The sequence below is a fragment of the Lygodium microphyllum genome, chromosome 21 (assembly GCF_053477565.2).
Source record: "Lygodium microphyllum isolate KBCC chromosome 21, Lygodium_microphyllum_v1.1.10, whole genome shotgun sequence".
Taxonomy (NCBI): Eukaryota; Viridiplantae; Streptophyta; class Polypodiopsida; order Schizaeales; family Lygodiaceae; genus Lygodium; species Lygodium microphyllum.
The window spans coordinates 88,082,673-88,093,591 of NC_141155.1; positions in this window are offsets into that span (position 1 = coordinate 88,082,673).

The following is a 10,919-nucleotide window of genomic DNA, read 5'->3' on the forward strand; positions in this document are numbered from 1 at the left end:
TCGGCCATTCTCATGGCTTCTGCTAAGCTTGTTGGCTCCTATCTCTCCATATCTCTTCTAGCCCATTCTTGCATCCCAAAAAAAATCCATGTAATTTGGTGTTTGTATCCATGTTTGGTAGCTGCAGCATAATTTGCATATATTTGCTGATGTATTATTTCATCTTCCCTTGTGTTTGTTTGAGGTTCCTCCATTCGTCTCTCGCTTTGAATTTCTCCATCTTTGGAATGAAGTAGTCTTTCAGTTCTTCCTGGAGTTCTTCCCACGAGAAGATGGTGTGGCCCTGCTCTTGCTCCAGCAGGTACCAACTGGCAGCGTCCTCCTCCAAGTAAATGGCTGCCACTTTTTCCTTCCTGTCTTCGGTTATTCAGGAATACTTCAAGTATCTGTCCACCTCTGTGATCCATTTCTTCAGGACCAGCCTGTCTCTCTCTCCTTTTTGTACTTGGCTGGTTGGGGCATCTTGAATTTTCCATAGTCATCTTCTAAACTGTCACTATCTTCCTCTTCTCTTTGATTGTGCTTCTTCTCCTTCTTCTTGTCTTTCTTCTTGCTTCCTGCTTCTACTACCTTCTCCTTCTTTTTCCTTGTATCTTGCACCGTCCTAGACGTCTCCTCTCTACCCATCCTATCCATCTCCTCTTGCATTTTGTGTATTTTCTCCTCTTCTTGTTGTTGTAACACCCATTCTCTAAAGCCTTACTCCACTTCTAGTTTTCTCTTCCTTTCCTCTTTCTCTTCCTTCATCTGGATGTTCCTCCATATTGACTCCAACATGCCTGACATGCCCTCTAACTGCCTTTCTAGTCCGGCTACCTTCTCCTCTTGGGCCACTCTCCATTCTTGCCCTCTACTCTTCTTCCTCTCCTCCATTGTTGGGAGGGTGACATTCTCCCTTTCGTCCTCCACGTGGTTGGTGGTGTTGTTGACACAGAGAAGCCGCGATGTGGTCGGTGGTGTGGTTGGTGCAGGGAAGATGCGTCTCGCATGTGGTGGAAGTGGTCGTGCCACGGGGAAGCTGCATCATGTCTTCAGACATGGTGGGTGGTGTTGGGGTCATGACATCATGTCTAGAGTCAACGTGACGGGGGCGTCGTGACGGGAGTCGTCATGACGCAGGGATCGTTACGACTTCATTCTCTTTGGGGCTCTAAAACTTCTCTCCTGCTTCCGTGAGCACTCCTTCACTTTGAGCAAGAGTTGCTCTGATACCAAGTGTGATGCACCTGCACTCGTTACGCACTCAACATGAGACAGAAAGGTAACAAAATATGTGAGCTCAAGGTATACTCTTGTATTATTCAATCCAAAAGCAGGACAACATAGACACATCCCAAGACTACACCCTCGTGACGCTGCACATAAGAGGGTTCACCACTGAGTATAGGGAATCACACGTAGTGTGGAAACAAGGCAGCGCTTTGAGTCACTACTACTCCCTATATAGCTGCTTCCAATGATAACGGCATGGTATAGCTACAAAGCCCTTACACCCTCCCACCACCTCCCTTTTTTAAATTAAAACCCTCTCCCCTCTCTCTCACTTATAATCTCTCTCTTTCTTTCCCCCCTCCCCTTTTTAATTAAATTCATCCCCTCTCCCCCCCCCCCTCTCTCTCTCTTATGTGTAGTAGGGCCTAGGTTTCTCTCTCTCTCTCTCTCTGTTAGATTAAACTTTTTAATTTACATATTTTTAAGTAAATATTTTTAAAAGATTTTTTAAATTTAAAGTTTTTCGGACATAGTTTTTCACACACTTTGAGAGAGAGAGAGAGAGAGAGAGAGAGAGAGAGAGAGAGAGAGAGAGAGAGAGAGAGAGAGAGAAGAAGAAGAAGAAGAAGAAGAAGAAGAAGAAGAATGATAAAAAGAAAAAGACTGAGAGAGGGGGGGAAGAGGAAAGAGAATAGTAATTTTTAAATTAAACATTTTTCTTCTCCCCCTCCCCCCTCTCTCTCATGTGTAGGGCCTAGGTTCTCTCTCTCTCTCTCTCTCTCTCTCTCTCTCTCTCTCTCTCTCTCTCTCTCTATTAGTTTAAACCTTTGAATTTAAACTTTTTTAAATTAAAATAAGACGAGAGAGAGAGAGAGAGAGAGAGAGAAATATACAAATAGCAAAAAAAAAGAAGAGGAGAAGGAGGGAGAGAGAGGAGGAACAGAGAGAAAGAGAATTATAGAGTGAGAAAATATAAAATTTGAGAGAGAGAGAGAGAGAGAGAGAGAGAGAGAGAGAGAGGGAAAGAAAAAAGGAAAAGAGAGGAGGGAGGGGGAGAAGAAAGGGGGGAGAGAGACAGAGAGAGAAAATAAGAAGAAAAAGAGAGAGAATTTGAACACAAAGAAATGAAATATAAAATTTAAAAGAAAGAGAAAAGAAAATTTTTTAAAGAGAGAAGAAAAATGAAAAATGAAAAAAGAGGAGAGAGAAGGAAAAGAGAGGAGAGGGGGAGAGAGAAAGTGAGAGAAAAGAGAAAAATCTTTTTTTAATTTAAATATTTTTTGAGAGAAGGAGGAAGGGAGAGAGAAGGAGGAAGGGGGCACAGAGAGAGAGAGAGAGAGGGAGAGAGAGCAAAAGAAGAGAGATAATATAAACATAAAGAGAGAATTTATATATAGAGGGAAAATATAAACTTTGCATACTTTAAGAGAGATTGGAGGGAGGGAAGAAAGTGAAAGAAGAAGAAGAAGAAGAAGAAGAAGAAGAAGAAGAAGAAGAAGAGAGAGAGAGAGAGAGAGAGAGAGAGAGAGAGAGAGAGAGAGAGAGAGAGAGAGGGAACATGTAGAGACAATTATAGAGAGAGGAAATATATAATTTAAAAAGAGAGATAATAAAAATAGAGAAGAATGAGAGAAGAAAAAGAGAGGGGAGAGAGAGAGAATAAAAATGCAAAGAGAAGAAAAGGAGAGAGAGAAAGAAAATAAAAATTTTAAAAAGAGAATGAAGAGAGAGAGAGAGAGAGAGAGAGAGAGAGAAGAAGAAGAAGAAGAAGAAAAAAAAGAAAAAAAGAGGAGAGGGAGAGAGAAGGAAAAGAGAGGAGAGAGGGGGGAATAAAATGAGAGAGAGAAGAAAAGCGGGGAGAGAAAAAAAGAAGAGAGAGAGAGAGAACCAGGAGAGGAGAAAAAATAAACTGAAATAGAAGGTAGAGAAAGAGAGAAAAAAATAGACATAGGAAATTTGGGGGGGAGAGAGAGAGAGTAAATTAAAAAATTAAAAATAGAGAGGAAAAAGAGGAGAGAGAAAGATGAGAAATGGGTTGTTAAGCAAAGTTGCCATGCAATAACACGGCAACTTCACTTGCAGCCTAGCGTTTTGTGCACACGAAATACACGCAGAATGCTAATTTATATTATAGAAGCTTATTATACACTTGAAAGTGATTTATCCATCATATGAGTAATCTTTACATCTTGAAGGTATTTGTTCATGTTGGATCTTATCAATCCAATCTCTATGCAGTTTTGGATCGCATAGACTAAGAAGCCCATGCCGTAGATAATGATCTGCCACCATATTATCCCTACATAGAGTGTAAGATACCTAAAAATCATACTATTGCATGGTAGCTAATTGGTTACTTCAAACTTTAAAGTGCATTCAATATAAGTGATATTATTGATTTTTTAAAAGCATGTACTACCTAGTATGTCCTATGTATGTAGAGAGTATACTCTTTATTTGTAAGCTTACAACTGAGCAAACAAGTATCTAGGTTACACTACAAATAACACACATAATATATGGCATATAAAAAATATGAAAGTATTATATAAAGTCCCTAAAAAATATGGGGTAAATACAATGACACATCAACAAACTTTGTGATTATCCCTAGATAATCACCCTATAATCTCATATATTTAAACAAACATTCAATAGAGCCAAGAACTACACACAACACACCTTCTTAGAAAAGTAAGTTCTAACATAGTAACGTTAACACACCACCATATTTTCTCTTCTTTTCTTTGATGACAACATGGGAAGGTATTCAAACCCACTTTTCAAAGTACTTAAGCATAGGACACTCTCTCTGTCTTTCCTTTATCATCATAAGCATCATTTCTCTTCTATTAGCTTGCCTTTATTTTTTGTTACTTAATTAAATTTGTCATATTATATGTATCTCATTATGCTATTGTTAGATAGAGCATAACAAAATGAGAATTTATACTTTTTATACCTCCTCAATTTGAGTTGTTATTTGAGAGTTACACATCTTTTTTATTAGATTCCTAAGGTAACTTTTTTTGGTTTTTTTTAAATCATATAAATTTGTATATCTATATTAATGTCATTTTCTTGCATAGCTTCATGATCTACATTTTACGAGTACAAAATCTCATATGTTCTTAACAAAAATAAGCAGGTTACCTAGATGTACATATTTTTTCGTAGTGTTCACAAAAAATATTTTTGGTAGTAGATACAAAAGCCTTTAATTTCAAAATTTTGGAGGCATTTTGAATCAAGATATAAGGTGCTTTTTGAAAATGTCACAATTCTTTTTACATTGAACCTTGATTTTAAATTAGCATTACTCATTCCTACATAATAAAAGAAAAGTTTAAATAGGCTTTGATTGAGTCCTCTCATTTCACATTTTTAGGTTAAATATAGCCCTTCACACTTTTATTGAGAAAATACTTATTGTGAGTGACAAAATCTTTGAAAGGCACTAACTTTTGACAAGTTTGACATTAGTATTACTCAAAACTCAAGCCTTGGTTGTGGGTTTTAGCTTGAACAATGGAAATCCACCTAGGGAGGACTTTAAGAAACTCACATGTTATAGACATAAATTCTGTTGACAAATTCTTACTAAATCTAGAGAAAAGTTATAGGAAATACTTCATATGTCCTGGAAAAAATACCTTATAATATATTACACATATATTATATCCTAAAAAATTTCCCTATAGATTTTCTCAAAATTTTCAAACTATAGTGAATATCATCTCAATAAGTCATTACTCAACCTAAAAACTTTTGGACTATATTTGGAAAATATAAGCCACATAATCATCCTTATGAGAGACCTTATAGTGGGATGTAGCTCTATCTAGCATCTTGAAACAAACTTCTCCACCATTATAAAACACAAAGCTCAACTAATAAAATCAAGAGAAATGTATAATACTTACTTGAAATAATGCACGTGGATCGATAGATCAATACTTTGTTGCTTACATAGGAAAATTTGCTACAATACTATGAGGGCGGCATGAGAGGACAATGTATAGGGGTTTGTTCATATAGTACAACAAGGACTTCTCTCACGTAAGAACAAAAGGAGATCATAAACATGAAAGAAAAATCAAAGCCCTAGGCTTGAGCTTTTCCTAATTTCTAAACATGCATGGTATCCCATTAGCCATAGAATCTCAAGAACAAAGAAGAAGAAGAAGAAGAACAACAACAAGAAGAAGCTCAATATAAGTCATTTTCTTAGTTGAACTCTTACATATGCGTAAGGAGCCCATATTGCCTAGCCCTTTTGAGAGCTTGACTAGACTTCAAAGTGTTTATGATAGAGACACAAACTAATCAAAAGAGAAAAACTTAGGTCAAGCTTACTATTTTCTCATGTTGAATGGACTAGAGTATCAAGTATATACATCACCATGAGTTAATCAAAACCATAAAATGGATGTTGGAACCACACTATGAACCCTTCATGCAAGTAACTTCAACTTAAGTAATAGACCCATGAAAAAACAACTATAAGACAACATGGCCCCACATCAACTTGACAATTCAAATTATGCCTTAGGCATGCTAACTAGTGTATGAATAAAAGAAAAATAAGAGATAGCCTTAATATGATCCAAAAAAGTTTTTTTAGTAAGTTATATCTCCAACACAAGCACAAAAACCCCAATTACTTCTTGTGTGAAGTAATTACAATCCATTTAAATAAGCAAAAAATTATTGTTCATTGAAGACCCCTAGATCCTCTCAAAGATTATCTAATGCACTATGGACATGTTTAAAGGATCTCTCCCTCCTATTGGGCTCATACTTAACATGTGTTTTGTACTTTAGTGATTTCACTTTTCTTAGCAACATTTTCCTCATCCAAAACTATAGTCCTTTCTCCTCTTCAACAATAGTTCTAGATTCTTTCTTGCTAGCAATAGGTTTGGAACAAGTAGAATAATGGTCACCTTTGAGACCCAAAAGTTTATATTAATTCCTACCTCTAAGCTGATAATTCCCTTCACATCATCTCACTCTTAACCTTACCCCTCCCCTATCACCTAATGACCCCCTTGACATCATCCCACTTTTAACCTTAACCTTCCCCCATCACCAATTTACTTCTTTCTATGATCTCTTTCATTTATTCTTCCCCTTCTTCACATCCTTGCATATATTATGAATATATGATTCATTCTTAGCTATTGTAAAGTAGCACTTGATTGTCAAGGAGGGGTTTAAAAGGGAAGAGAAGGGACTTGGGAAGATAATGACTAGAAAATAGGAAATCCCTCATATGTGATGGAATGATCTTAGTCTAATATATACTAATAGTATCAGTGTTTTGATGTTAGATTATATGCAATTCATAGCATGGTCTTTTGCACCTATATTGCAATTAAAGTCATATGATTTCTTTTGCACCTATATAACAATAAAAGTCACTTTCCAATGACTATTTCACTAACACCTTCCATAGGGGATGGTTGAAAGGAGAGTACGAACAAGCATTCTTGTTTGAAAAATGTGGATATAACCTAGAGCTCCCATGAAGAAAAACATAATGAATAGTTTTGTGACATTTATCTATTCTTACAGGAATTTGAAAAAGTAATGATCAATTAAACATATTTCCATTACTTGCAACCCCTTCACTAAAGTTATATATGAATCACAAATACCTAAAATGAAAAATAGCACTGCTCTTATTACACCTAAAGCGCCAAGTAGAACAAACATTCCAAAAAGGCAACAAATTGCTATCTGTAATCAATTTGTTTCATTGAGCTCACATTTCTCACCAAAACATACACATACATTCTTGAGCACCAATATGCCATCTTGAATTAGTATGAACCAAAACTAGCATTCTAAAAATTTATGAGAATATGATCACAATTTAAAATGGTAGCATTTATATGAATGGTAGCTTTGTAAACATTTGAGAATCTATTATGACCTATAAATTCCATTTTGGAGATGACATTTGCATTGACCTTTTATACAACAAACTAATAAATTAGTGATTATGCAATACCCAAAACATGAACTGAGAATTCTGTTATTTCAAAAATAACCACATACACAAAATAAAGTACCTTAGAAATTATGATACATCAAATCTTGAGTGTCACAAATTCAAATCTTACTCCCATAAAAAGATATCCCAAAATAGTTACTCAAATTTCAAAAAAGAGGAGTTCAAAATATTAATAGACCTTCCTTATTTTTCTACATTATTAGAATTCTTGAGAGAATATAAAAGCCCTTAAACCTCAACTTAATGCATAGGAAAGTAGGATTTTTTATGTTATATGCTTGGTCAATAGTGTAAGCTTTGTTAGATGTGCTCAAGGCCCCACCCTCGTAAGGTGCCACCAATGATCCATGGTGCTCAAAGTTGTAAGTCTCCCATTATGAGGAGAAGCCATGTGTGAGCTCAGACATTCATTGGATCCTAACTTGTATGTCAAATAAGGTCTATATGACTGGATGGCAAAAAGGTGATCTTCATGGGTCTAGCCTTTGGGTTAGATAGACTAGTTAAGCTGGTAGCAACTCAAGGCACACATGGTATTGAGTAGCAAGGTGTGGAAATTAATAGGGACTACTATTTTGGGGTCTGGGGACGTGGTAGTAACCCCTAGCTAGGGGATTCTAAGGGAGCTAGTAAACGCCCCCCCGGTGAAGGGAGAATCCCAAGTGAAAGCATTAGCAAACAAAAGCAAGAGAGATGTGAGCTATGGAGGATGGAGCAAGACAACAAGAGAGAGTGTCTGTGTGAGACTCAAGATGTGGGAACTCTAATAGTCACAACATGTGACCAACCTTCCCTCATTCAATAGTCACTGGAAGAATAAAGAATAAAGTGATAACGATGGGTGCCCGTCACTTCTAGTGTACAAGTATGCAGTCACAGTGTATATAGTAAATACAAGGCAGTGTAGGCACATGCGTCTTTAACCAACAACCTCCCACTTAAATGTGAATGGGTCTCTAGTGAGGAGAGAATAATAAAAAAGTGACAAAATACATATGTACATAAAGCACAATAGGATAAGGAGTAGATGTCATCTCATCCTATACCCATCATCTCCCTAAGAAAGGCAAAATATTTCACTGAGATACTTTTGGTGAGAAGATCTACAGGATTCTCCTTAGTTAGATCTTAACAAGCTGAATAGACTTGTCCTCAGTTAGACCTTAACAAGTTGAATAGACCTGTCCTCTACCACCTCCCTAGTGAAGTATTAGCAAACCTCAATGTGCTTTGGCTTTGCATGGAAGATTAGATACTTGGTCAACTAAATAGGATTCATAGAATATGAATGCAATGTAGGAGTAACAGCAATACCAAGGTCAGCGTAATCATAGAGCGTCCTTGAAAGCTTCAATGGTTGTAATATACTATGTCTTATCATAGAGCATCCTTGAAAGCTTCAATGGTTGTAATATACTATGTCTAATCATAGAGCCTCCTTGCAAGCCTCAATGGCTACAATATACTCTGCCCCTCAGTAGTGGTTAAGGCTATACATTTATACACCATGGACATCCAAGAAACAGCACACCTTTAGCAAAAGTGAAGACATACCCCACTAGAGGTGGACTTTCCACTACCTACATGTCCTGCATAGTTGGAGTTAATGTAACCCACATGACTATAATATCTTGGCCACCATAAAAAATGCTCATATCAAAAATGCATTTTAGGTATCTCATGATACCCTCCATGGCATCCTAATGTCACCAACTAGGGGTAGCCATATAGCATGCCACAACTCCCACGTCAAATGGTATGTCAAGGCAAGTGGCTATTATGGCATACATCAAACTACCCCCACTATGGATGCATAAGGAATCTTGGCCATCTTGGACTTTTTCTCATGTGATTAGGAATAATCAGCATGACTTACCTTCACATGGAAAGGTAAAGGATAGCCAATAGGTTTAACATCCAGCATATGAAATTGATTAAGCACTTGCTCTATGTATGCTTGCTCTGATAGGTAAAGGAGCCCCTTAGAGCGATCATGTATCATGCGCTAACCAAGAATGTGTGAGACTTGCTATATCATGTCCTTCATCTCAAAGCTCTTATTGAGCTAAGTTTTCAAAGCATCCAGCTCATCACAAGCTCTCCCAACAATTAATATATCATCAACATAAAGTACCAAGATAATAAGGACACCATCACAGGTCTGCACCCATGTATGGGTGTGAACGTACATTTAGGGTCTTGTACCATGTTTGATATGTCTATTTGAAAAACCTTAAACAATACAACAAATTTTACCCACACATGTTATGTCTGTCACGTATCTTGCACTTCAAACTAGTATCTGAGCTAGACAAGGAGTACCTCAGCTTTATGGGTTTTTTGTAGGGCTTCCTTGAGCTTGTGTTGAGCTTAGGACAATGAGCTTTTAGCTCAATTTATAGGCCAACTTCACCTCAGTTCTCACATGAATATTGGTAGCCCCAAGAACAACATGCATAAATCTTAGCTTTCTTATAGACTTGATTGAGGCTTATGAGTCATTACTTGTTGCCCAACCCCAAGAACATCAGGCATAAATCCATGCCAGCTGCCTATACATGTTTCTTTTTCTCAATTCAGTCCTCTCCCCTTCTACTCCAGCTTAATGGCGGCTTATTCTCCTTGGTTACACTCTTGGTTAGTGGCAATGAACCCTACCATGGACTATTGACACTTGGCACTGAGATTGACCACCATATCTTCAGTTCTAGACTATGAAGAATAGTCTACAAGCCCCTTGTCTTGATGCTTCATGCTCCTTGGTTATGCTCATTTGATGCTTGAATGGCTATGATTGATGCTAGATATTTTAGGGATGTTATGCCAATGCTGTGAGATGCCTTTGGCCTGATTCAAGCACTTCATTTCCTTAGTTTGGATAGGGTTTATGTGCTGTAATACATAGGGTTGAACATACTTTATAAGGCTTATGCTATGCCTATTACTTCTTGGATGCTTCCGGACTACTTGGGCTAATACATTGATGCTTGTGGTTGATAGACACTCATCCGGTACCATATTTGGGAGAGCATTTGGTATAGATTTATGCTTCCCATTGATGTCTTTGGATACTGATTTGGTATTGAATCATTGGCATATGCTTGGACAGTGACTGCACATGCTTTATGCCTTATTTTTGGGCTGAAATAGATAAACTTTCTATAGACATTTTGATGATGTACACTATGAATAGTAGATTTATTCATAGAGCTATCAAATGCTATTTGGTAAGACATTGATGTATGCAACTAAGCCCATATACCATGGCTATGTTGGAATATGATCAGTAGTTAGTACTAAATCAAAGATTTTGGAAATATCTTGATGATTGACACTTGTATCTCTTCTTGGTCATTTGTGATACAGATTGGGTTTGTCTTTGTTGACCTTTGAGTCATCTTTGGCTATAATCATGGCTCGCAATAGTGATAGTAGCAACCTTTTGCATATCAAGAAGCTTGAGGGTGCACATAACTTTGCCATATGGCAAAAGGAGTGCTACAATGTCTTGGTGCAAAAGAAACAAGGGAAGCCTATTAAGATAAAGGGGTATAACCGATAGACATTGAGAATAGGTTTGGGAAGATCTGGATGAGCTTGCATGCTCTGTAATTGAGCTTTCAGTTTCAAACTCTTGGTTGTTTAACATAGAGGAGTTGGACTCTGCCTATGCTACGTGGACCAACCT